Source organism: Microcebus murinus, chromosome 27 (assembly GCF_040939455.1).
Source record: "Microcebus murinus isolate Inina chromosome 27, M.murinus_Inina_mat1.0, whole genome shotgun sequence".
In the NCBI taxonomy this organism is placed as follows: domain Eukaryota; kingdom Metazoa; phylum Chordata; class Mammalia; order Primates; family Cheirogaleidae; genus Microcebus; species Microcebus murinus.
The window spans coordinates 6,589,258-6,615,493 of record NC_134130.1 but is presented as its reverse complement, the minus strand read 5'-3'; the positions used below and the strand labels follow the sequence as shown (position 1 = coordinate 6,615,493).

At 52.9% G+C, this 26,236-nt stretch overlaps 1 protein-coding gene across 2 annotated transcripts in view; it reads right to left on the bottom strand.

Moving 5' to 3' along the window:
* The window catches only part of GNG7 (G protein subunit gamma 7), a 123,903-nt gene that overhangs the window by 40,693 nt on the left and 56,974 nt on the right, over positions 1-26,236 (bottom strand). The gene's annotated exons all lie outside the window — the stretch shown is intronic.

The window sequence follows — 26,236 nt, the reverse complement described above, 5'->3', positions numbered from 1 at the left end:
ACCTTGGACAACACGGGGCCACTCATCCTCGGATTTTCCTCCGCCTCTGCCACGCCCACGACAGCGAGCCCCACCCTCCTCTTCCTCCTCCACGTAAAGATGACCAGGACGGCGACCTTTAGGACGACCCACTTCTGCGAACAGCAAATCCGTTTTCTCTGCCTCAAGGTTTCCTCCACGACATTCTCTTGCCCGCAGCTCGCCGTGTTGCAAGAGCACAGCAGACACACGCGGAACGTGCAAATCCGTGTCCCCGGCTGTATGTCATCAGTGAGGCCCCCGGTCACCAGGAGGCTGGTCGTAGTTAAGTTTCGGGGGAGTCAGAAGCTTTACATGGTTTTTTGACTGTGCAGGGGTTGGCGCCCCCAACCCCACGTTGTTCAAGAGTCAACGGCATACAAACACGCCCACACGGTGTGGGTGTCCGCGCGCGCACGCACGACTCAGCGATGGGAGGCCGGGGCAGGGGGAGTTGGGCGGGATCTGGTTAAACACAGAACAGAATCGAACCACCTGGAGAAACAGTGGCCACCAGACAGACCATAATTATCCTAATTCTTGAATGAAAAGTGCACAAAATGATGTGCAATTTGTTGAGATTATATTAGAATAGGGTCTCCCCCGGGCGCTGTGGACATGTGTCCGGATCATTCTCTGCGGAGGGGCCGTCCTGGGCCCTGCAGGTGCTGAGCAGGGTCCCTGCCGCCACCCCCCCTCTGCGCTGGGAGAACCCCCATGTCCCCAGACATGGCCTGGTGTCCCCTGGGGGGCAGAATGGGTCCCAGTTGAAAACCACTATACTAGAACAACAAGGACAAAAACACCTAGAAAATCCCAGAAACCGCCAGCACAGAACTGAACAAGGTCAGGTGCGCAGGGGCACACAGAGCTCCAGGGGCCTCTGGGCAGGACGGAAGCCGCCCTCCTGTCACACGTGGGCGGGGCCTGTGCGGGAAGTCGCAGCCACAAGCCTCAACTCTGCCACCTGTACAATGGGCACGTCTGCCCCCGTGAGTCTTCGAACTCATTGGGAACAAAGGAGGCGATAAAACCTCAAGGACCCGGCATTGGACGGCCCCCGAGGGGGGCAGTGGAGAGAGACAGGCAAGTCTCAGCCACGAGTGGAATGTCCCGGAAGGTTTTCCATCAACAGACAACTTCCCCCACGGTGGAAAGATGGCAAAAGACATAAATGTGTACGATTCATATAGGGAAAAAAACAATCCCCAAACCAAAAAGCCCCGCCAGGTGGCTCAGGCGGAAGCCGTGCGGCCCAACCAGAATCCCAAGGTGATGGCAACTCTCTCTGCCCCCCCCCACTGGCTGACCCCCCCTTTGCCCAGGGGACCTGGACAGCTGGGCTCAATGCACGATTCTCCTCCCCTGCTCAGCTGCCCTTGCCCTACTCCTGCTCAGGCACCTGGAGTGGCCCTGCCCAGTGGAGAGTCCGGGATGGGCCTCAGTTTCCCCACCTGTCACACACAGCAGCTCTGGAAGTCGGGTCAAGGCGTCAGCACGCAGGAAGAGCTCCGTGCGTGTTTCCTGGGGCTGCCCTAACACAGTGCCACGAACCGGGCGCTGCAGACGACAGAAGCGATTCTCCCAGCTCTGGGGCCAGGGTCCCAGACTCAGCGGTGGCAGCGCCACGCTCCCTCTGGGTTGACTTTTTTTTTTCTTTTTTTGAGGCACAGTCTCACTCTTTTGCCTGGGGTAGATTGCTGTGGCGTCAGCCTAGCTCACAGCAACCTCTAACTCCTGGGCTCAAGCAATCCTCCTGCCTCAGCCTCCCTGGTAGGTGGGACTACAGGCATGGGCCACCATGCCCGGCTAATTTTTTCTATATATTTTTAGTTGATCAATTAATTTCTTTCTATTTTTTTTTAGGTAGAGACAGGGTCTCGATCTTGCTCAGGCTGGTTTTGAACTCCTGACCTTGAGCTATCTGCCCACCTTGGCCTCCTAGAGTGCTAGGATTACAGGCGTGAGCCACCGCGCCCGGCCATCTTAACCATTTTTAAGCGCATAGCTCAGCGGCATTAAGCGCACTCACAGCGCTGTGCAGCCGTCAGCACCCTCCACTTCCAGAACTTTCTCGTCTTCCCCAACTGACGCTCTGTCCCCATGAAACACTCACTCCCCAGCCCCTCCCCAGCCCCTGGCACCCACCGCCCTGCTTCCTGTCCCTGTGGATCTGACGACTTTAGGGACCTCCTGGGAATGCAACCACACAGGACGTGTCCTTCTGTGTCTGGCATCTGTCACTGAGCACGATGTCCTCAAGGTCCCCCTGAGCTCCCAGAGCGGCAGGCAGGCCCCAGCGGGTGACTGCATTTGTCAGCCTGCAGCAGCTGCTCTGCATGCGGGGGACAGCGTTGTCACGGAGCTGTCAGAGAACCGGGGAAGGAGTCTCTGCTTTTGTTTTGCTTTGCCATCCTTTGAGACTGCTCTGGAAAGCTGCTGGGAGGTGCCTGAGGCAGGAAAAGGGACACCTACCCGTGGTGCCTGCACACGCAGGCACACGCAGGCACACGGACACGTGCCATACACGTAAGTGCTCCCGGAGCAGGGGTCGTCGGGTTGGCGAACTCTGAGACTGAGTTTCCCAACCCACTGCGGCGAGGCCGCCCCGGGTGACGTGCAGGCCTGCAGTGCCCACGCCCTGGAGGACCGCAAGGAAAACAAACAGGCCTGGGGGTCGAGCAGAGCAGCAGAGCCCGGCCCGGCCCGCAGGCCGCGTTGGAGCTGGGACTCGCCAAGCCTTCGAGCCCACGAGCCAATGCTGTCCAATAAATCCCTCTCTATGGCTTTTGTCCTGTTGGTTCTGTTTCCCTGGAGAGCTGTCACCAACACGCCCTGTGAGTGACACCGGTCAGGCCCACGAGCTCTCCAGACTTCCACCTGCTCCGGGCTCTCTGGGCAGAAGCTGGAAGCGCCCAGACTCGGGTGCAGGTCCCCACCCTCCCACGGGCCCACTCCCACAGGGCTGACGGGCGGGGGGCCGGCCACGCCCACCTGATCCCCAACTGGGCCTCGCCCAGAAGACACGTTGCAGGGCATTCGGGGCAAAGAGTACCATTTCCCAACACCCAGTGACTCGAGAGGGATTATTTCTTTTTTTTTCTTTCTTTTCTTCATTTTTTTTTTTTTTTTTTTTTTTGTTGTTGTTGAAGACAGGATCTCACTCTATTGCCCAGGCTGGAGTGCAGTGGTGCAATCATAGCTCCAACTCCTGGCCTCAAGTGAGCCTCCCACCTCGACCTCCCAAAGTGCTGGGACTACAGGTGTGAGCCACCACACCTGGCCTCTTTTTCTTTAAAGAATCCAAACTATAGTCCAAGCCAGGTGGCTCACACCTATAGACCCAGCACTCTTGGAGACCAAGGTAGAGGATCGCTTGAGGGCAGGAGTTTGAGACCAGCCAGGGCAACATAGCAAGACCCCATCTCTACAAAAAATAGAAAATTAGCTGGGCATGGTGGTGGTGCCTGTAGTCCTAGCTACTTGGGAGGCTGAGGCAGGAGGATCACTTGAGGCCAGGAGTTGGAGGCTGCAGTGAGCTACGATGACACCACTGTACTACAGCCTGGGCGACGGAGCGAGACTCTGTCTCAAAAAAAAAAAAAAAAAAAAGAATCCAAATTATACAGTTTTATGGAAAATGAGCATTAATAAAGTCATTATAATATGCAATTTTAAGCATGCATTGGTAGCCAAATTAATTAGAAGCAGACATAGATTTCATGTATCACTGTAGGAGTTCAACAGTCAAGTCTGCAACCCAAAAGAAAAATTTGTGAAGGAAGCTTTCCTCCAGCAGATACCTTGTATTTGGTCTGACCTTCCATAGCATGCAACGTTTTATATGTTAAAATATAAGTATCATGTAATATCTTACATATTTTATATGCATATTAACATGTATGCATATGCTACACATTTATATAGCATATATTGACATATTATGCGTATATCCTATATATTTGTATGGAGGAGTAAATCCAAATAAAATAAAATGTAGAGCATCCCTATATCAAATGTGATGGCATTCGTCCCACAGCATCACGGCGCCACAGAGAGGGGCAATTCTCGGAGATGAGCCTTTGCAGCTGGAGTGGGACCAAGAGCTGGGACCGAGGCTTTTCCAGGGCCGGGGACCCGCGAACAACGTGGCGCCCGCCGTGGAGCTGCCTCACCTGGCGCCGCACTCGCGTCTACAGAGCCGTTCCTATTTTCCTACTCGGTTGAATCTCTTCCTGAACGCTCGCTGCAGTTCTTTGCAGAACGAGGCAGAATATAAATGAATCAACAGAAAACTGTGCTCCAGCCACGTGCCACGCAGTGCTCGGCTCGCGGGGCGGAGGGAATGCCGGAGGTGCGCCCAGGGCCCGGGCTCCGCGACACCAGCCAGGGAACCGGGGCCAAAAAGCACCTGTTTGCTGTCCTGTTCGCCAGGGTTTCGGCCCCCGGGCACTGCGGGCACTGGGGCCGTCCTGGGCGCGGCAGGTGCTGCCTCCACCGCCCATGCCAGGCTCAGCCCCTCGGCCAAGAATCACCTGGCTCCAAGTGTTCCCACTGCCCAGGTGGGGAAACTCCATGCCGAGGGATGTCAAGGTCGCACATCTGGGGAGGGCTGACCTCAAACCTCTGTCTCCTGGCTCCCGGAGGCCGTAGAGATGCAGGTTGCAGACTGTGACCGCACCCCCCATGGAAAACAACCGCCTGGCCCCGAGCCAGCACCGCTCATCTGTCTGCACAAGGCCAGGAAACAGCGGGCAGACGGATGGACGTTAAACGAAAAAACATCCCAAGAATGCAAATTGCGCCTCTCCGCCCCCGGCAGCTGGCCCGTGCCTATAGAAGGGACCAGGGCTCCGGGCTTGGACCTGGCATGCTGCAGGACTTGTGCCCCTGGCCAGGCAGGTCCAGACCCTAAGGCCGGAGCAGGGGTCGCCCAGACACCCCTGACACCAGCCACGTGGCTTTGGTTGTTTTGAAATTTCACTGTTCCCCGTAAACCAGCGCTGGGGCAAGTCCCAGCCCTGCTGGCCCCTGTCCGGGTCACCGTGTCCTGCAGCTCAGGGCGGTTGGGGCCGGCGGGGGGGCCCTGGATCAGACCCAGACCTCCACCCTGGCCGTGGGGCTGGCCAGAGGAGCCAGACGGGCAGGGGGAGCCGGGCAGACGCACCGGTCTCAGGGAGTGCGTGGGGAAGGGTGCCCAGAGGGACTAGCGTGGCACGGGTGAGTCTATAAAGCCCGAGTACTCTCGAGTACTGGTTTTGCTCTGAAGTCTGCGAGTGTTTACGGTTGCAAGAGGAGGAGGGGATGGGGGCGGCCACCGCCGGTCAGCAGCTCCGCCTGCTGGTCACTTCCTCGGGGACACATGAGGACAAGCCACCGAGCTGAAGGGCTTCAGTAGAAACGGGGTTCTTGGGGAGCAAAGGATGCGCCCCTCACGGACAGGTGCTTTTCTGGCCACCAAACATGCAAACGACAGGCCCGACCTCCCAATTTCTCAGTTACCCTGTGGACACGTGCCCTGGGGCGGCTGTAGGGAGGTCCCCTTAAGGGCTCCTGAACAAGAGACAGTTAGCCTCCTACGTGCTGGAGGCTCCAGGGCAGGGTCCTTCCTGCCTCTTCCAGCTCTGGGGGCTCCAAGTGGCGCTTGGCCTGTGTCCTCCTCAGATGCCCTGCCAGGCCCCACAGGGACTTTTAAAACTCTTTGCACCGCCTGTCCCCGGCCCAGAGCACACACCACGTAAGGTTTGAGGAAATCCTCAGGGAGCCACGGAACAGAAGTCCGCTGGGGATCAGGGACCAACGCCACAGCTAAGTGTGCCCCAATGTCCCCATCAGCCCTAGGCCCCTGACATCAGCATCCCCCCCCCACTCTTCCCTTCTAATCTCTCCCTTCACGGCCCTGTCTCAGTCAAGGGACAGGGACAGGGACAGGATGTGTCCCTGCCACTCTCTGCATGGTTCTTTTTTTTTTTTTTCTTTTGATAAGGGGTCTCACTCTTGCTATAGAGTGCAGTGGCGTCATCATAGCTCACTGCAGCCTCCAACTCCTGGGCTCGAGTGATCCTCCTGCCTCAGCCTCTGGAGTAGCTGGGACAACAGGCATGCGCTACCACACTCAGCTGATTTTTTTAATTTTTTTATGAGATGGGGTCTCACTATGTTGCCCAGGTTGATCTCAAACTCCTGACCTCAAGTGATCCTCCTGCCTAGGCCTCCCAAAGTGCTGGGATTATAGGTGTGAGTCACCACGCCCCGGCCTAGTTCTTGAGGGCTTCTCTTTCTCCTCCCACCGTCCCCCCATATCAGGCCACAAGAAAGAATTGATATGAACCTCATGGAAATTCCCACTATGGTCCTGTTCACCAGTCATCTGTGGTTGGGCCCCTCCCCCAGCAGAGTGTGTCTTAAGGACAAAAAGTGCCCAGTGGTCTGGGTGACAGTCTGATTGGGGGTATCTCTGGGGTGGCCTGGAGCACCATGCTGTCAGTTCCCTCACTTGCAAATTGCCCAGGAGGGGACAGGGAAGCCACAGAGTTCTCAAACCACAGGGGGGTGAGAACCTGTGGCTGTGGGTGGGGCCTGGGGGCCACCTTGCTGGCCCCTGGCTGCAAAGCCACACCTACAGGCAGGCTCTGGGCTCCACGCCAACACTCGCTGGTGTGGGGCTTTGTGGCCTTCCCTGAGGGGATGGGTTTTCCTGCACCACGTTTATGGTGACACCTCCCCTTTTCCATGAGGGTGGGGATTCGGTGACAGGATCCTCCCCCCTGTCCGCCCCCTGCAAGGTGCCCCTTTCACTCTGCGTCACTCAACAGATGTTGGATCAACCTGTGAACCGTGATATGGTCTGAGACGCAGGCTCTGCCCAAGCTTCGCACAACTTTGTGGAGTAAAAATATTGAGGTTTCACAAGGTGACATGTGGCCAGTTGCTCGACTTGTGTTAGAAGAATGGAGAATGTTTGTGAGGGGACGGGAAGGTGTGAACAGTTTGTGGAGAGCCCGGCATGAGGCCTCTGCACCGCCGGGTGCCTGACACTCATTCTGTAACCCTTGCCTTAAACCAGGACACTGGCGTCACCCTATGTCACCTGCCCACCATCTCTCTTTTGTATTTTTTTTGAGTCAGAGTCTTACTCTGTTGCCCGGACTAGAGTGCCGTGGCGTCAGCCTAGCTCACAGCAGCCTCAAATGCCTGGGCTCAGGCGATCCTCCTGCCTCAGCCTCCCGAGTAGCTGGGACTACAGGCATGCGCCACCAACCCCGGCTAATTTTTTGTATATATATTTTTAGTTGGTCAATTAATTTCTTTCTATTTTTAGTAGAGACGGGGTCTCGTTCTTGCTCAGGCTGATTTTGAACTCCTGACCTTGAGTGATCCGCCGTCTCGGCCTCCCAGAGTGCTAGGATTATAGGCGTGAGCCACTGCACCTGGCCCCCCACCATCTCTTGAAGTCACCACTAAACTAAAAAAAGCAAAATGACAAATACTTTGCCAAAGGTATGAGGGACAAAATGTGGAGGTCTTTAATACATAAAGATCTCCAACAAATCAATAAAAAGTAAACAAAGCAGTTTAATAAATGTGGGGTCCTCGATAGAATCATGGAATAGAAAAAGTATATTAATGAGAAAAATGGTGCCATTTGAATGAGCCCCGTCTGTAGTTAATAACATCACAGCAAGACCGATCTCTCGGTTCCGACACACATTCTGTGGTTACCGAAGACGTCGGCCAAGGGGAGGCCGGATAAAAGTTGCAAAGGAACTTTGTACTATATTTGCATCTTTCCTGGAAGTCACAAATTATCTCCAAATTTGAAAAATGAACAGTTAAAAGTGACCTTTATATGAGATGTTCCTTTTAGCCTTTAACTGGCAGATATGTCTAAAAAATAGACAATAACCAAGGATGCACAGGGGTGAGAAATCACGCATGAACACAAGGGAGAAAATTGGAATAATGGCTCTGGAAGCTCCTTCTAGGCTGTCCTGAGGATGTGACCGTAGGATTTGCACAGGTGCACACCCGACACTTTAACTGCAGTGCTGTTTACAAAGGCAAAAAGTAATACACAATGTAGAGGCCCAATCTTAGGGGACTGGTTAAATCATTTATGGTACAACCCAAAGATAACATATTAATTAATAATAATTAACACTATAGTATTATTTTAATACTAATAATTAATCATTAATACTATAGTATATATACTATATACAACTATTTCTCTATGTGTATATATCTATATTGATACACACATACATACACATAACTACATATAATATATGCATGCACACATATACATGCGTGTGTACATATGTAGTGAATGATTGAGTGAGTGAGAGGAGAGAAAGAAAATAATAAAAGAAGGGCCGGGAGCAGTGGCTCATGCCTGTAACCCCAGCACTCTGGGAAGCTGATGTGGGAGGATCGCTTGGCGCCAGGAGTTCAAGACCAGCCTGAGCAAATGCAAGACCACATCTCTACTAAAAAATAGAAAAATTAGCTGAGTGTGGTGGTGACACCTGTAGTTCCAGCTACTCGGGAGGCTGAGGCATGAGGATCACTTGAGCCCAGGAGTTGGAGGCTGCAGTGAGCTATGATGACACCATTGCACTCCAGCCTGGGTGACAGAGTAAGACCCTATCCCCTGCCTCCCAAGAAAAGGAAAGAAAAAGTAAAAGAAAATAATAAAGAAAACAGGACAAGTGTAAACAGTTGGCATATTAGAGTATAAAGAATGGACAGAGTTCCTTATACTGTTCTTGTAACTTTTCAATAAGTCCAAAACTATATAAAAAGTAGACAGAAAAAGACAGCCTGGAAGATATTTTAACATTTATCTCTGGATTGGGATTACAGGGAAACTTTCCTTTTATTAAAAAGAAAGGGAGACATTCCCATCCCATAAAATCCACCTTCTTAAAGTATAAAATTCAGTGATTTTTTCAGTATCCTTTCTTCTTTAAACCTTTGCATGTTTTCTGAAACTTTTCTTAACAAGGAGCCTGTGTTACTTTTACAAGAGAAAGTGATACCATGTTGATGGTTGGAAACTGACCTCTCGTCCCCTTTGCAGACTGTGGGACTGCGGCTGGGGACTCGCACCTCCGCCCAGTCCGACCCTCCCTCTGCTCAAGCTGTGCGACTGGCTGCCTTGTTGGTGCAGGTGCCGGGGCTGCTGGCGCTTCCCGCCTTCTAGGGTGACTGTCACCCTCCCTGATGAGTTTGCCATCCGCTCAGTAGGCCCATAAATCCAAAGCGGGGGCTGCAGATGGGCACCTGGGATGGCGGGTCTGGCCTGGGGAGCTGGGAGCCAGCGGGGTGGGACAGGCTGCTGGTGAACTGGGTCCCCCTGAGCTCAGCGAGGCTGGGAGCAGCGGCGGGGGAGGGAAAGACACCTGCAGGCCGGAGCCGGGCCAGCCCACGTGCAAATCCCAGCCCTGACATTCGCAGCCAAGGGCTCTTGGTCTCCTCTGAGCCTTGACTTATTTCCTCAAATGAAAAAGAAGATAGAGGCCGGGCGAGGTGGCTCACGCCTGTAATCCTAGCACTCTGGGAGGCCGAGGCGGGCGGATTGCTCGAGGTTGGGAGTTCGAAACCATCCTGAGCGAGACCCCGTCTCTACTAAAAATAGAAAGAAATTAATTGACCAACTAAAAATATATATACAAAAAATTAGCTGGGCATGGTGGCGCATGCCTGTAGTCCCAGCTACTTGGGAGGCTGGGGCAGGAGGATTGCTTGAGCCCAGGAGTTTGAGGTTGCTGTGAGCTAGGCTGACGCCACGGCACTCACTCTAGCCTGGGCAACAAAAAGTGAGACTCTGTCTCAAAAAAAAAAGAAGATAGAATCTACACACACACACACACACACGCACCCCTCAATGGGAGCGCAGAATAAATATCATCTCAAAGGTATAATTGCAGTGGGGAGACCTGGTGTACACTACATGCACCAGGTGACCAAGATGTACGTTGGCCACCATGTGCCCTTGACACTAGGTGGTGAGAAGGGCCCTCATGTCTGGGGTCTTGGCCCCCAGAACCCATCGCCCCAGCCTGAGCATGAGAAAAACATCAGACAAACCCAATCGATCAGCATCCTACAAAACTGCTGACCAGTCCTTCTCAAAATTGTCCCCCCGGGCATCAGAAACAAGACAGTCTGAGAAACGTTCTCAGTCCAGATGGGCCTGAGGGGAGGTGATGACTTCTTAGGGTGGCTGGATAGACGGATGGATGGATGGATGGATAGATGACAGAGATGGATGAGTGGATGGACAGATAAGTGGATGGACAAATGAATGGATGGATGGATGGATGAATGGATGGATGGATGGATGGATGGATGGATAGATGACAGAGATGGATGGGTGGATGGACAGATAAGTGGATGGATGGGTGGATGGGTGGATGGACAGATGAATGGATGGATGGATGAGTGGATGAGTGGATAGATGGGTGGTAGGTATATGGATATAGACATATGAGATAGATGACAGATAAAATAGTTTTAGATGCATACACTCACCTTTCCATATATCTGCACATGCACACATGTTTCCATACATATGGTTCATATAAACGCATATATTTTCAAACATATATTTACTAGAACATTCCTGAATTGAACTTCTTTCTCAGAGGCGTCCCACTCTGAGCTTCCTTCCTGCCTCCTACCTGGCCCTCCCCTCTCTGTCCACAGCAGACCAGTCAATAAATCCTGCCAGTTCAGCTCCCCCAAGGTGGAGGGGTCAGCTATCCGGTTCTCGTCACTTCCCCCACCCTGCCAGGCACTAACTTGCTAGGAGCCACAGGAGCTCTCCTGCCGCCAGGGTGGCCCTGCATGTCCTCACCAAAACATAAGCCTGACCACAAATGTCCTCAACCTAATCCTGGCTCTTTCCCCCCAGGCACTGTGGACACTGGGGCCGAGTCGTTCTCTGGGGTGGGGTCGTCCTGGGCACTGCAGGTGCTGAGCAGCGTCCCTGCCCCCACCCCCCATGCCAGGAGCACCCCCAGTGTGACAACCACAGATGTCCCCAGACATGACTCAGTGTACGCCAGGTGAGGATGGCCGGGTCAGAGTTTTCACCACGAGGACTTGCGACGGTGGCAGTAGGATCGCAGGAGCGCGCTGGCTGCACATGCGCCATCAGTCCACTTGTACTTAAGTCTCTGCTCGGACCAGACCATACCCAGACCGAGATCCAGGGGTCTCCGCTGCCCCTCGGGAGGCCGCGTCTGCTGATGGGAATTCCAGCCGCAGAGACGCGGCTGCAGAGGTCTGGGGAAGTTCCCGGGGCTGGGCCGTCAGATGTAACGCCCGGCCCTGGGAACGGCTCATGTGTTTCACAGAAAGTTACGAACTCGGGGCAGCATCATGCCACCACCTCGCCCCCCCCCCCCCCCCCCCGCCGCTGGCCAGGACGAGGAGGAGCAGAATGGCTCAGCCGCCAGGAGGTCCCGGTGGACATCTGACTAACGCTCAGGAAACGGAGTTCACAGCCACGTGGGTTATCCTGTGACTGGTCATTTTTTACAACCCACGGATGCCTTCTGAACGGGGGGGGGGGTTGCCTTAGCCGGGGTCTCCATCCAGCACCAAGTACGGTCACCCTCCGGGGCGGGGCGTCCTGGACGCTGCAGGTGCTGAGCAGTGTCCCTGCCCCCACCCAATCCATGCCAGGGGCTCCCCCCAGTGTGACAACCACAGATGTCCCCAGCATTGCCCCATATCCCCTGGGGGGCAGAATCACCCCAGGTGAAACCCCCTGGATCAGGGGATTCCACTGACCTCCGAGAGACTTTGTGTCCCACGGTCCCCTGCCCTGCTGAGGTCCTGGGAGGTTCCGCACATTTAAATCCACACCTGAGTGGGTAGGGAGGGAGAAGGGAAGTCCCAGGAGCTGGGCGTCACCTGGTCTGTGCCGTCTGCCCCGTCGGGAGTTTATTCTGGTGTCTGGTGTGAGCAAGGATTGGATTATATTTTTTTTCCAAATAATTAACGCAGGATCTCTGCCCCGGGGCACTGTGGACACTGGGGTTGGGCGTTCTCTGTGGAGGGGCCATCCTGGGCATTGCAGGTGTTAAGCAGCGTCCCTGCCCTCACCCACCATGCCAGGAGCTCCCCCAGTGTGACAACCATGGATGTCCCCAGTCATCGCCCAGTGGATTGCCCGGTTGAGAAGCACTGCTGGGCCACCACCCATCCTCCCCGCAGCCCTGTGAACAGGGTCACAGTCAGGGTTAGATGCATCGGGAACCAAGGCTGGGCAGCTGGTGACCCCGTGGTCTTCAACGAAATACTAGCAAGACAAATCCAGCTATACGGAGAAAGGCTTGAACCCCGTGGCTGAGCGGGATTTGTTGCAGGAATGTAAGGTTGGTTTAACATCTGAAAGCCGATCGGTGTAATACACATTAGCCACAGGATAAACGACAAAACCCGCACGACCATCTCAGTAGATGCAGACAAAATTCAACACACAAGTAGATTGTGTGATACAAACACACAACCTAACTTGGAGGGGAAGGGGACCTGCTCGAGGTGATGAAAGGGGTGCTCAAACACCCTGGCGGTGCGAGTCTGATGCTCTCCTCTAAGGCCAGGAACGAGACCAGTTTGCACAGGCGTGCTATTCGATGTCGCACTGCAAGTCCTGGCCAAGGCAAGTGAGCGAGACAAGGAAATAGAAAACACCCATACTGGAAAGGGAGAGGGAAACCGTCTCTGCATTTGCAAACGGCACGCGCTCGCGTAAAAGCTCGGCGGGTACACGCTGTGCGGCGGCCGCGCAGCTCGGGACAGGCTGCGTAGAGCCCTCGTGGGTCTGCAGAGCACAGACTATTTTCCTAAGCCCGGCGGGGGCGTGGGAGGGCGCCCAGGGTGTGTGACAATGTTGTTTGTGCTCCGCCGGGAGACAGGGAGTCTTGGTGAATTACGACTGGCCTTTACATCCTAATCAGGTCCCTGGGGACAACCAGAAGGGCATCAGATTAAAAAGTCACACGGAGATAAAGCAGGACCCAAGGGACAGGTAGTAAACAGACCTCTTAAAGCACGTCATGAGGTCTGTTTTTCTTTCTTTCTTTTTTTTTCTTTAAAGTCAACAGCTGGTGAGTCGCGCAGAGCCGGGGGCAGGGCGGCCAAAAGGGCCGGTCCCTCCGGCGGGGAATGGGGCAGGAGCCGAGGGCGGCGGCCGCTGGACGCCGGCCCTGCCTGCGGAACTTTCTCCCGTCAGGGGCCCCGTTTCTTCCCCATCCCCCCCTGACCTTCATTCCAGGCCGCCCTCTGACGCAACTGACCTCGGCCGAGCTGTGGGAACTCCAAACGCAGGGTGACCAGCTGTCCTGGTTTGCCCGGCCTGCACGGGTTTGAACTCTCAAACCTGGACGCTTGGTGCCACTGCAAACTCCACCCGGTGGTCACCTTTCTGGGGAAACTGCCTTCCTCTTCCCCCTCCTGACTCTTGCATGGCTCTGTGGCTCCATCTCCCCTCCTGGTTGCTCCGGTGTGACATCAGCCATCCCTTGTGGTCCCCTGGCGCTGGCCAACTCCCAGGTCCCCGCTCCTGCCGATCCTCAAATCCCTCGACCTTCCCACATCGTTCCCGCCTCCGCTGTGTGATCTGTCCCCTTTGTCCCATGCCCAGGCCACGAGGACAGCAAGGGCAATCACGCACTGGTTTAGCGTCCTGAGCCCTGCTGTGGAAGGTCTGAGCATCTACCCCGCAGCACCCAGGCGCCGGCGGGGAGAACCCAGAAACACGGAGCGCAGTGACAGGCGCCAGACACAGGAGGACACGCGGCGTGAGAGTCCGTTTACATGAAATGTCCAGAACAGGCAGAGCCACGGAGCTGGGACGTGGACTCGTGGGTGCCAGGGGCTGGAGAGGGAGTGACTGCTGATGGGGAAGGGGCTTCCTTCTGGGGTGATGGAATGTTCTGGAATTAGATAGTGGCAACGGTTGGATATTTGTTAAATATACTAAAAACCTTTGAATTGTACACTTAAAATAGGTGAATTGTATAGTATATAAATTTTGTCTCAATAAAGCTGTTAGAAAATAAATGATAGATAACACCATTATCAAGAGGTTGGGCCCTTTATCTAAATGGATTTTCAAATGAATCAGGTTTTTTTGTTGTTTTTTTTGAGACAGAGTCTCACTCTGTTGCCCAGGCTAGAATGCCGTGGCGTCAGCCTAGCTCACAGCAACCTCAAACTCCTGGGCTCAAGCAATCCTCCTGCCTCAGCCTCCCGAGTAGCTGGGACTACAGGCATGCGCCACCATGCCCGGCTAATTTTTTCTATATATTTTTAATTGGCCAATTAATTTTTTTCTATTTTTAGTAGAGACAGGGTCTTGCTCTTGCTCAGGCTGGTTTCCAACTCCTGACCTTGAGCAATCCTCCCGCCTTGGCCTCCCAGAGTGCTAGGATTACAGGCATGAGCCACCACACCCAGCCTGAATCAGTTTTTAAAAGTATCATTAAAAAATAACATTATAAGTGCAATGAGCAGAAATACAATAGGTAAAGAGAACAGGATGTTGGTCTTTACTTTTTCTATTGGGCACATAATAATTTATATCTTGCAGATGAAACTGAGGCTTAGAAATGGTAGAATTATTTGAATTATATTTCAATAAAGCTGTCATCTATGTCTATATGCCTATCCACCCATCTACCACCCATCCATCCATCCACCCATCCATCCACCCATCCATCCATCCATCCACCCACCCATCCACCCATCCATCCACCCATCCATCCACCCACCCATCCACCCACCCACCCATCCATCCATCCATCCATCCATCCATCCATCCATCCATCCACCCATCCATCCATCCATCCATCCATCCATCCATCCATCCACCCACCCATCCATCCACCCATCCATCCATCCATCCATCCGTCCACCCACCCATCCATCCATCCACCCATCCATCCATCCATCCATCCATCCATCCATCCATCCACCCATCCACCCATCCATCCATCCATCCACCCTTCCATCCATCCATCCATCCACCCACCCATCCATCCATCCACCCATCCACCCATCCATCCATCCATCCATCCACCCTTCCATCCATCCATCCATCCACCCATCCACCCATCCATCCATCCATCCATCCACCCTTCCATCCATCCATCCACCCACCCACCCATCCATCCATCCACCCATCCATCCATCCACCCACCCATCCACCCACCCATCCATCTATCCACCCATCCACCCATTCACCCGTCCACATACACACACTGGAAATGGTAGAATTGTAACTAGAATTAAAGACTTGAAAATCCTGGTTCAATATTTTTCTGATTCCTTTTAAAATGTCAATATCTATTTTATTTTCAAAGTTGAGCATGATTCCAAATACGTTGTTCCCTGGATTCCTGGTGCTCTCTGTAACCTAGCAACTCACCGACTCCCAGAGAACCTTCTCGCGCAGTGTGTTCGACTCGCAAACTAGCGTTCCACATCCGAAGGCTTGTGTGAAGCCATGATGCGGGAGTTAAAAATAATCACCCCTCCCTGCGGCTCCGTACGAGACTTGTAAGGAATACTCCTACTTGCCAATGCTGTTTGCCACTGTACTACCTTGCCTCCTCTCTGCCGTTTTCTCCCCCATAAGATGTCGATGACGCATGTAGGATTATTTCTGTCTCCTCCAAACCTTTTGGTATTTTCAAAATTTCCTAGTATGTCATTGCTTTTGTAATTTGAAAAAAAGTTATTAATTTTTTTAAAGGGAGAGATTATAGAGGACCAAGGAGACAACCTTGAGTTCCTCTCTCTCCCAGCTCCCTGCCGAGGCTCTTTGACTAAAGAACCAATGTAGGGAAAATTCTATACCAAGGCTCAAGATGAAAGGAAGCTGTTTTCTAGACACCAGGAGCTTTAGGATGGTGAGAGCCATAAAGCCAACAAAAAGAAAATAGCAAACTGGAAAAACGGTCACAACATATGTGACAAAGTATTAGTGCCCATCATATGTAAAGAGCATCTATAAATTAACAAGAAAAAATGTCTCAATAGATAGAGGATATACAGTTACTTAGTAAAAAAAAAACAAAAAAAAAAAACTACTAGCAGCCAGAAAAGAAAAGGTGATTAATATCACTACTAAACAAACAAAGATTAAAACATCAAAGAGATACTATTTTTCACATAACTGGCTGGCAACACTTTTGAATTTTGTTACTGACCATTATGGCAAGGCAGTGGGAAATGAGGCTCTCATTCTCTACTGATAGGACTTCAAGTGGGCACAAACTTTGTGGAAGGTTATTGTCAATGATTCACAGAGTTTTAAATGCAAATATCCTCCAAGGTGGCATTTCTGCTTTTAGGAATTTACCCCTTGAGACATTCAGACATGTTCACAGAGCTATGTGCACAATGATGTTTTTGCTGCAGCATTATTTGGACGTAGGAAAAGAAAATCATTCCGGTACATCCATACACCGAACATCCTCATCACAAAAAGCAAAGCAGACAAATTGCACTGATTAAAAAATATATATATAAGCAAAAATAACTGTTAAAATACATTTTTTTAAAGGCTAAAAAGTATCACCACTACAGTTTTTTTTAAAAGGTTTTCCTTTTGTCATAGGATTTATATTTCTAGCGACATGGCAGACGACATCGCTTTAACCCTCTCCTAAAGCCTGAGCAAGACCGGACTAAAGAAAATTAACACCCTTTCGAACCCTTAGCTGAGGTCACAAAAAAGTCAGAAAACTCGGCACAGAGGAAACGGTGACAAGACAACTGGGCTCCAGGGTAGCGGGAAGCGACCCGTGGCCGCCAGGCTGAGAGGAAGGGGTTGCTGGTCTCCGTCACCAAAAGGCCTGCTGTTGTTGTTTTTAATCTGTCTCCTCAAAATCTAGAGTGGAAAATTTCCAACACACCCTGAAGTAGAGAGGACAGGATGAGGGCTCCCGAAACACTGTCACCTCCTCCAACAGGGGTCAACATCCCACTCTTCTTGTGTTGTCCCTTCTTCCCTCCTTATTGTTTTTCTTTTTTTTAGAAACAGTCTTGCTTTGTTGCCCAGGCTGGAGTGCAGTGGCATCATCACAGCTCACTGCAGCCTCCAACTCCTGGGCTCAAGCGATCCTCCTGCCTCAGCCTCCTGAGCAGCTGAGACTATAGGGGCCACCACGATGCCCAGCTAATTAAAAAAAAAAAAAAATTTTTTTTTTGTAGAGATGGGGTCTTGCTATGTTGCCCAGGTTGGTCTTAAACTCCTCGCCTCGGCCTCCCACAGTGCTGGGATTACGGGCGTGAGCCACCACCGTGCCCGGCTGGAACAGCATCTGGCTGGCACTTACTCATCTCAGCCGCTGCTCAGCCGTGACCATCGACGCTCCAGCTCAGCACTCACGACAACTCCGCACAACACGTGGTTACCATGCCACCGCACGGAGGAGGAAGCGGAAATGCGGGGAAACAAAGCAACTTGTCCAAGAACTCATAATCAAAATCATCGGGCAGATTTAGATGCGGACTGTTTGTCACCCTCCACCGAGTTGGTGATAAATCAATTTCCACCCACCCCACGCGGCCGACGGCGCTTAATACCGGGGTTCCAGAATGGAGATTTCCACTTTCTCACTCCTGCGTGATGACATTTCCTTATAAACACTTTCCCAACGGGGCAAAAACCGGCTCTCGGGGAGGTGACAAACCATCGCGGCAAGTTGCACGGACAGGACACAAACAGATACACGGTATGTCTGTCGGGTGCTAAAATGTCACAGGTCTTCCATAAAGAGACTGTTCCCCATCGCCTCTCATTACTGGAACTTCAATTTTTCCCCATGACGAGTTAATGCCCAGCAACCCCCCAAAGTAAACATCGGAGGCTTTTTTAAAAAAGTATCTTAATGAACCCAATAGCACTGAAATATGTGATGTGTCTTTTAAAATCGTTTTCCCCTTTGAATTTAACGAGTTTACATTTTAAAAAATGAGGTAGCCGGTTCACATTTAAAAGATAAAAATCTCAGCCAGGGGAGGTGGCTCACGCCTGTAATCCTGGCACTCTGGGAGGCCGAGGCGGGCGGATCATTAGAGCCCAGGAGTTTGAGACCAGCCTGAGCAAGAGCGAGACCCCGTCTCTACTAAAAATAGAAAGAAATTATATGGACAACTAAAATATATATAGAGAAAAATTTAGCCGGGCATGGTGGCGCATGCCTGTAGTCCCAGCTACTCAGGAGGCTGAGTCAGGAGGATTGCTTGAGCCCAGGAGTTTGAGGTTGCTGTGAGCTATGCTGACGCCACAGCACTCTAGCCTGTGTGACAGAGTGAGACTCTGTCTCAAAAATAAATAAATATAAAATAAAATAAATAAATAAAATATACAAATCTTAACAATAAATAAAGAGAATGAAAGGATTTTAACTTTCACACCCCTTTTTGCTGTAGTTTTTAACTATAATTCATGTCATTGTGTCTTATTGCAAACTGCAAATGCCTTCCCACTGCTCCTTGCAATGGTAAGAGGAAATTCAAGGCAGTACAGTGTGATGGTGGCCCTCAACGGAAACTGATTTATCTTCTATTAAAGACACCCTGGTACACTTTGGGAGGCTGAGGCAGGAGGATGGATTGAGCCCAGGCATTCCAGACCAGCCTGGACAACACAGCCAGACCCCGTCTCTACAAAAAATAGAAAAGTTAGCCAGGTGTGGTGGTGGCGCCTGCAGTCCCAGCTACTCGGGAGGCTGAGGCAGGAGGATTACTTGAGCCCAGGAGATGAAGGCTACAGTGAGCTGTCGTCACACCACTGCACTCCAGCCTGGGTGACAAAGTGAGACCTTGTCTCTAAAATAAATGAATAAAATTTAAAAACAACACAAAACCCCACTATGGTAGATAACCATTGTATAATTAATAACGCTACTTAGGCACCTTTTGTCCAAAAGAATCAGATGTCTAACGCATCTAAATCCATTGCTACCCAATTAGGAAAAGTGTCTAAAAAGAAGGTAATCGTGAAAAAAAAAAGAAAGTTGCAGAAATATGGGTTGATGGTGAGCCAATATTACTTCTGTTATTTATTTATTTTTTTTAAGTGAAAGAAATGGAAACTCTTCAAACTTCCAGCTCATTTCACTTCAAGCTGGGTGAAAAAATCTAGCATCTAGCGGCGTCTGCAGAATTGGAGGGGAAGCTGCTAGCGCATAGCTGTGCCGAGCCCTGGTGAGGAAGAGTCCCCTGCCAGGAGAGATCCGGGCACGCCGGGGAGCAGGTGGCCCACGCTCAGCTGGGAAAGTAAACGCTTGCGGGAGGGACACCCAAGCCCGGGGCTGCAGTTGTGCGCTCGGGGGCCGGGGGTCCCCGCCCTGCCGCTGCCCTGCTGCACACACACCACGCGGGCTTGTGCTACAGCGGGGCCCGCCCGCTGTCCTGGCCCGACCTCTCTCCAAAAACACTGCACTTTCCCTCCCGGGCTTGGTGAATTTTTGTCTCCTCTGATATCTCCTTGAAGATCTGAGGTTTCCATTCCACCAGAATAAATACTACAATCAAAATAAACCCAGCTGGTTTGGGAGAGCGTTTCAAGGGCTTCCGGGGGAGAATGCAACCCCCTTCCCCCTGCCCCGCCCAGGACTTCCAGGCGGTGGACTGCAACCTGTGGCTGGGCCTCGGGGCAATCCTGCAGCGCAGGTGTGTCCTTACCCCTGGGGAAGTCCGGGCATGTCACTAAGGTGTCAAGTTGTAATTGCAACCCAGGTTTGGTTCGGGACACCAAAGCTCGGGCCACAGGAGATCTGGTGTATGAAAACCGTCTATTAGCAGATGGAGGCAGCTTCTGGGAGGGCCCGGAACAGAAATAAACTCTCTGCCTTGAAATCCTAGACGTGAGGATGCCTGGGGGGTGACAGAGAAATGACTACGAGGCTTCCCCTGCTGCTTGCGGATGCTGTGGGGAAGAAACTGTCTGGAGCAGGGTCTCCCCCGGGCCCTGTGGACATTCCAGCCCTATCTTTCGTTCTCTGGGGAAGGGTCGTCCTGGGCACTGCAGATGCTGAGCAGCATCCCTGTCCCTGCCCACCCCATGCCAGGAACCCCCCCTAGTGGGACAACCACCGATGTCCCCAGACATTGCCCAAGTGTCCCCAGGAGGCAATTCACCCCAGTGAGACCCCTGGTCTAGAAGAACTCATTATGCACCAATAAGCAACTGCTTTGCTGATGCGACTCAAGAAATGTTTGTGTCACCTACCGAAAGCAGATCGGGGGTTCCCCCTCTGTAGCTGCGTGACCCAGGACAGGACGGCCAACCCCTTTGGACTCCTACATCTACCCACAGCTCGCACGGGGCCTATCCCGTAGTGAGCAGCATGGACGAATGGGCAGATGAATGAACGATGTAGAAAAAACATCGTGGCGAGCAAGGGAAGTTCTGCTAACAGTCACGAAACTAATAAACTACCTGCGGGAACACTTTCTACTGCAGCCTCCCAACGACTGATTACCTTGGAAAACCTTCAGCAGAATTTGAGAAACATGAGCAACACGCGAACCAGAACGCTGCCTTCAAGATGGTGATAACATCGAAAATAGCAATTTAAAACGGGATCCGATATGCAAAAAATTGGGGTTACTGTCACTGGGAGAGGCCTGTTGTGTTCTGGGGGGAGTTAATATGAGTCCCGTGTGAGCATTCCACACCATAAATTCAACGATCATGAGCTGGATGAAAAATAAAACATGAGAAAAGTTTTGCAAACAGAGCAGAGAATCCTACACTCCGTTCCGCGATGCCACTCACGGGGTGGGTGCCCAGGGCGGGATGGAGGACGCACCTTGCAGCTCTTGCCCTCTCTCCCAGACCCGCTTCCAGCAAAAAGCCTCAAAAACCCTCCCAGTGTGTGATCGCTGTTTCTATTATTATTTTAAACACCATGGCCTCTAACTGCACAAGCACCTGCTCCCCCAGGTGAAAGTACAGCAGACTGGACTAACGCTAGAAAGAAAACCTGACTATATTGGACTCATTGAAAAACACCAGGCTCCATGATCCCTGGGAACGTTCTGCCTTATCTCAATTTTAATCTTTGAAGAGATAATAATTAGAGGAGCAAACTCAGAGCAGCTGCGAGCACAGGCTCCGGAGGCAGAAGGCGTGGGTTCCAAGTCTGGTTTCTACTGTTTGCTGGCTGTGAGATCTTGGGAAAGTGAATTTGAATCTGTTTTGGGGCTTCTCGCCTATAGTAAGAGGCTAGTAGTAGCATTTGCCCCAAAAAGTAGTCGAAGAATCAGATGAGGGAAAGATCTGAAACTGTTATTCTGCACCAGTGATTCTCAAACTTTTAGGTCTCAGAACTCACCTACACTCTTAATTTTTTTTTGTAGAGACAAGGTCTCTCTCTGTCACCCAGGCTAGAGTGCCGTGGGATCATCATAGATCACTGCAGCCTCCAACTCCTGGGCTCAAGCGATCCTCCTGCCTCAGCCTCCCAAGTAGCTGGGACCACATGTGCCACCATTCCTGGCTAATTTTTCTGTTTTTTTTTTTTTTTTTTTGTAGAGATGGGGTCTTGCTGTGTTGCCCAGGCTGGTCTCAAACTTCTGACCTCAATGGATCCTCCTGCCTTGGCCTCCCAAAGCGCTGGGATCAGAGGTGTAAACCATTGTGCCCAGCTGAAAAGTAATCATTTTTTTTAAAAAATCAGGGAGAATAGTGGCATTGTTTTACATTTTTGCAAATTCATTTCATGTCTGGCTTAATGGAAGACAGCTGGGTTCTCCTATTGGCGTCTGCATTCAATCTGCTGTGACATCAGACATCGTGTACCCTCTGAAAACACCATCCATGTGGGAGAGACTGAAAAAGGCAAATGGCATCTTAGTGGGACGATGGGAACAGTTCTGACCTGACAGTCACCGTGCAAAGCTCTTGGGGACCCCTGGACGTCCCGGGAGCACACGTTGAGAACCCTTGAGTTCCCTAAAAACCACGGGGCATGAGGAGGTAAACCCCAAATGAATCACTCCTCAATTTAATCCACCGCTAGCCGGCAGCCCTCTGGGTGCCGGGCACCGCGTTTGCACAGCCATGGGGACGCAGTCCCGCCAGGCACGGCGCATGCGTGTTGCAGGTACACTAGCGTGCTTGCAACACATGTGCCTGTCTCCCCACTGCTCCATCGTGAGCTCTCTGGGGACGAGGATTGGGAGCCTTTCTACTCCGTGTCCCCATGGCTTGGCAGCAGAAAAACAGGCACCTGCACTTAGAGCCAAGTGCCACCTCCCCACTGCGAGATTTCATCAAGGGAAAAAGAAAAGGCAGTGGAATCCCAGATGGCCCTTAATGCTCCTTCCGGAACCTGCAAGGGCCCTTCGGCGGCGGCCCAGAGAAGGAAGCTGCCGGGCTCTGAGCGCCAGCACTTCAGACCGGGCTGCAGACCCGTCCTCTGCGGCCCTGGCTCGGCGCCACCCACCCTGCGCACTGTCAGACAGAAACGCTGTCTTCCGTTGGGGCCACAGGGAGACGCTGCCAGCAGCAAAGAACAGTCTGTGCAGGAGCCCCAGGTGACGCCAGCCCTCCCGGGTCCCAGGGCACATGAATGCAGATCTGCTGCCACGCACGGGCTGGCGGGAGGGACACCCTGGGCCGGGGCCCTGGCGCATCACGGCACGAGCCGCTACGCAATCGTAACAGCATGTGCTGCCTCGCCTGGTATTCAGGGAATCTAAATTAATCCCATACGCCGGACTGCAGACCACGGCAGAAGCCAGCCCCGGCTGGGCAGCCGGCCACCCCATTCTCCTCCACACCCGCCCGCCGTTTCCTTAGATCAGATCTGCCTTTTATAGCCAGGCTGATGTGTAACAGCTGGCGCGGCTGAAGGACTAGAGGAGGAAGCGCTCGACTGGTCGCCGGGTGCAGGAGGCGAGAGGCAGGTGCCACGCACAGCAGGGGCTGGGGGAGGTCGTGGGTCCCAGGGTCCCGCAACTGTGGAAGGGCAGGGCCGGCGTGGGCACCCGGCCAAGCACTTCCTTCCCTAGGGGCATTTAGGGCTCACCGCTGCCCTGCAAGGCAGGAGGCATTGCCCATCCTTTTCTTATTTAAGAGGGAGGGGAAATATTTCACCCGGTGTCACATAGCACGTGGTAGAGCTGATTGCCACAAGAACCGTGTTTGCTCTTTCCCGCCAGGATGGTGAGAGGGAGCTGTCACCCCAACTAAAGGGGCAGCGCTGGGGCCAGGAGCAACAGGCACCAGGCGGGGCAGCGGTGGCTCCTGGGGCTGGACATTCCAGGAACCCAACGTCCCGGGGCTCAGAAATGCAAACACAGGGCTGTGCATTGAGAGCCCGGGCTGGAGACCAACCAAAAAGTACGCAGGGCTCGCTCTTGCGGGGTGGCGGCTAAATTTAGGAAACCCAGCTATCCTGGGAATGCAAGCGCACGAAGCCGTTAGCAGCACTTAGGAGGATAATGTGAGTCCATTTGTCTTGGCTGTTCACAGATTCCATAGTTTCTCCTGGGATGTTAGAGACAGGAGGAATTTCAGACTCATCTCAGCAAAATTCATTTTGCAGAGAGGGCAACTGGGCCCGTGAGTGAAGAGTGTCTCTGGACAGGCTGAGAAGTTTTCTGTCCCAGACCTATAAACAATGGCGTGAAAACCCCGACCCATGTCATCCTGGTGCCCGGGCGGGGTCTGAGTGTCCCAGCACCCCAGGATCAGGGACAAAGCGTGGTTTGCTCCAATGCCTTTCCCAGACAGAGGGACAGTGATGAGAACAAAATCCAGGTGTGACTGTGTTAGGCCATGTGGGCCCAGGAACACCCCAAATCCGGGATGAATTAGATTCAGTGACTGTGGCTGCTATAACAGATCACATTCATTCAGTGGCTTAAAAACCGCAAATGCGAAAGCAGCCTGAGCAATAGTGAGACCCCATCTCTACAAAAAATTAGAGAAATTAGCCAGGCGCGGTGGCTCACACCTGGAATCCCAGCACTCTGGGAGGCCAAGGAGGGAGGCTCGCTTGAGCTCAGGAGTTCAAGACCAGCCTGGACAATAGCAAGACTCCGTCTCTACTAAGAATAAAAATTAGCCCAGTGTGGTGGCGTGCACCTGTAGTCCCAGCTACTGGGGAGGCTGAGGCAGGAGGATCGCTTGAGCCCAGGAGTTGGAGGCTGCAGTGAGCTATGGTTGTATCACTGCATTCCAGCCTGGGCCACAAAGCAAGAGCCTGTCTCAGAAAATAAAACAAAATATAACAAAAAAAACCCCAATGCAAGTGTATTCTCTACAGTCCTGGAGGTCAAATGTCCACAATCAAGGTTAACAGAGCCACACTCCCTCTGAAGACCCCACAGGAGGCTCCTCCTGCCTCTTCCAGCTCCTAGGGGCTCCCGGCGCCCTGGGCCTGTGGCTGCATCGCTCCTGTCGCTACTCCATCTGCACCTGCCTTTCCCCTGTGCCTGTCACTCTCCTCCGCCTCTCTCTTAGAAGGACAATTGTGATGTGTTTGGGGCCACCCGGAGAAGGCAGGACAATCTGCCGTCTCAATGGCCTTAATTTAATCACGCCTGCAACCTCTCTGCCATCCACGTAGGGGGACATCCTCGGGTTCCAGAGATTCAGGAGCCGGTGTCTCTGGGGACCATTATTCAGCCTGCTGCGAAGTCTCTCTCCAGGGAAACGTATGTGCTCACAGGAAGTGCCTCCGGGTGAGCAAGTGCCTTTAGGAGTCGGGAGGAGGGAGGGCGGCCCGGGCACGGGAGACCGACCAGGAGCTGCGGCGGCGTGATCCCTCCGGAGCGCGTTCCAACACTAAGCTGGGAAGATTCCCGCTGGTGGTGATGAGAATGCTCTGGAACCAGATACGGTTGGTGGCTGCACAACAGCGAGGATGGACTTAATGCCACTGAGTTGCAGCCTTTAGCAAGATGAAAATGCCAAAGAGAGAGGGACAGAGAAACATACTAGGATGGAAAGTAAAACCGGCGTGGGGTCAGTAGGCAAGTCCCTCCCATGCCTGGTGCCGGGGACCCTCCCTGAGTTCTCAAGGAAGGGGCAGTGTCCCCGCCAGCGGCGTGGCAAAGTGGCTTGGGGTGTCAGCGTGGACTGGTGCTGAGGCTTTCTAGGGAGCTGTCCCTCCCTGGGACTGCAATACTTTCAGTTGACAAGGACACCGCTGCAAAACCGGTTCCTTCCTGGCAGGCAGCCAGAGACACCCTGGCGGCCCACACCGTTCAGAAAGTTCGCTGGTGGCCTAAGAGGCAGCTGGCCGCAGAGCGAGATTGGAAGATCAGGTGGTATTTGAGAGAAGAGTTAAGCAAACTGAGCGGGAAGGTGGCGGCGGCAGGGGGAGGGGGTTTAGACAGAGCCCGCGGCTGTCACCCGTGACACAGGGCAGGCCACACTGGTTTCAACACCTAAAAGTCAGAGCGACTTGCAGGTGGTGTGTAGGTGGCGATGAGGAGGGGTGAGGTCTGAGGGGCAGAGAAAACCGAAACGCAACAGTAATATCTGACTCAGCAAAGGCGCCGCCCACACCGGGTCGCCCCACGAAACATACAAACCCGAACCAGGCCAGGCCCGCGGACTGGGACCGGGACGGGGCTGGGACGTGGGACAGAGATCGGCTAACGGGGGTGGACGACAGCTGCAGGGGCAGCGCGCCACCCTCCCCCAAATGACACGGGACAGTGATCCGGAGACCAGGAGCTGGCTCACACGTGTCCAGGTGCAGGCACACCTGCACCGCCTGGAACCCTGCGGTCACGAGACTGGGAACCCTGACACCCCCAGGGCGGGAGCCTGGGGCCTCCTAGGGCGACCCATCTCCAGCAAAGGGGGGGAGGGGGGAGTCTCAAAGTCCTTCCTGGGAGGGGCAGAAACAGAGGACACGCTGGCCCTGCCGCTTGCGCCATGGCCCTGGCTGACCCCTGGGGCCTCCCGGGCCAGGACAACTGGCTTCCGTGCCCTGGTTTTCAGGGCCCCCCTCTGCCAGCACCCAGGCCTCCATGGGACCCCTGCACAGCTGCAACCACAGCTAAAACCTGTGTCCCTTCTCTAGAGCCACCCCCTTCTAGACATGTTTTTAAAAAATTGAGGTAAGATTTGCATAATATAAAATTAACCATTTTAAACTGTACAATTCAGTGATTTTGGGGGTATTCACAGTGCTGTGCAACCATCCTCTCTATCTAATTC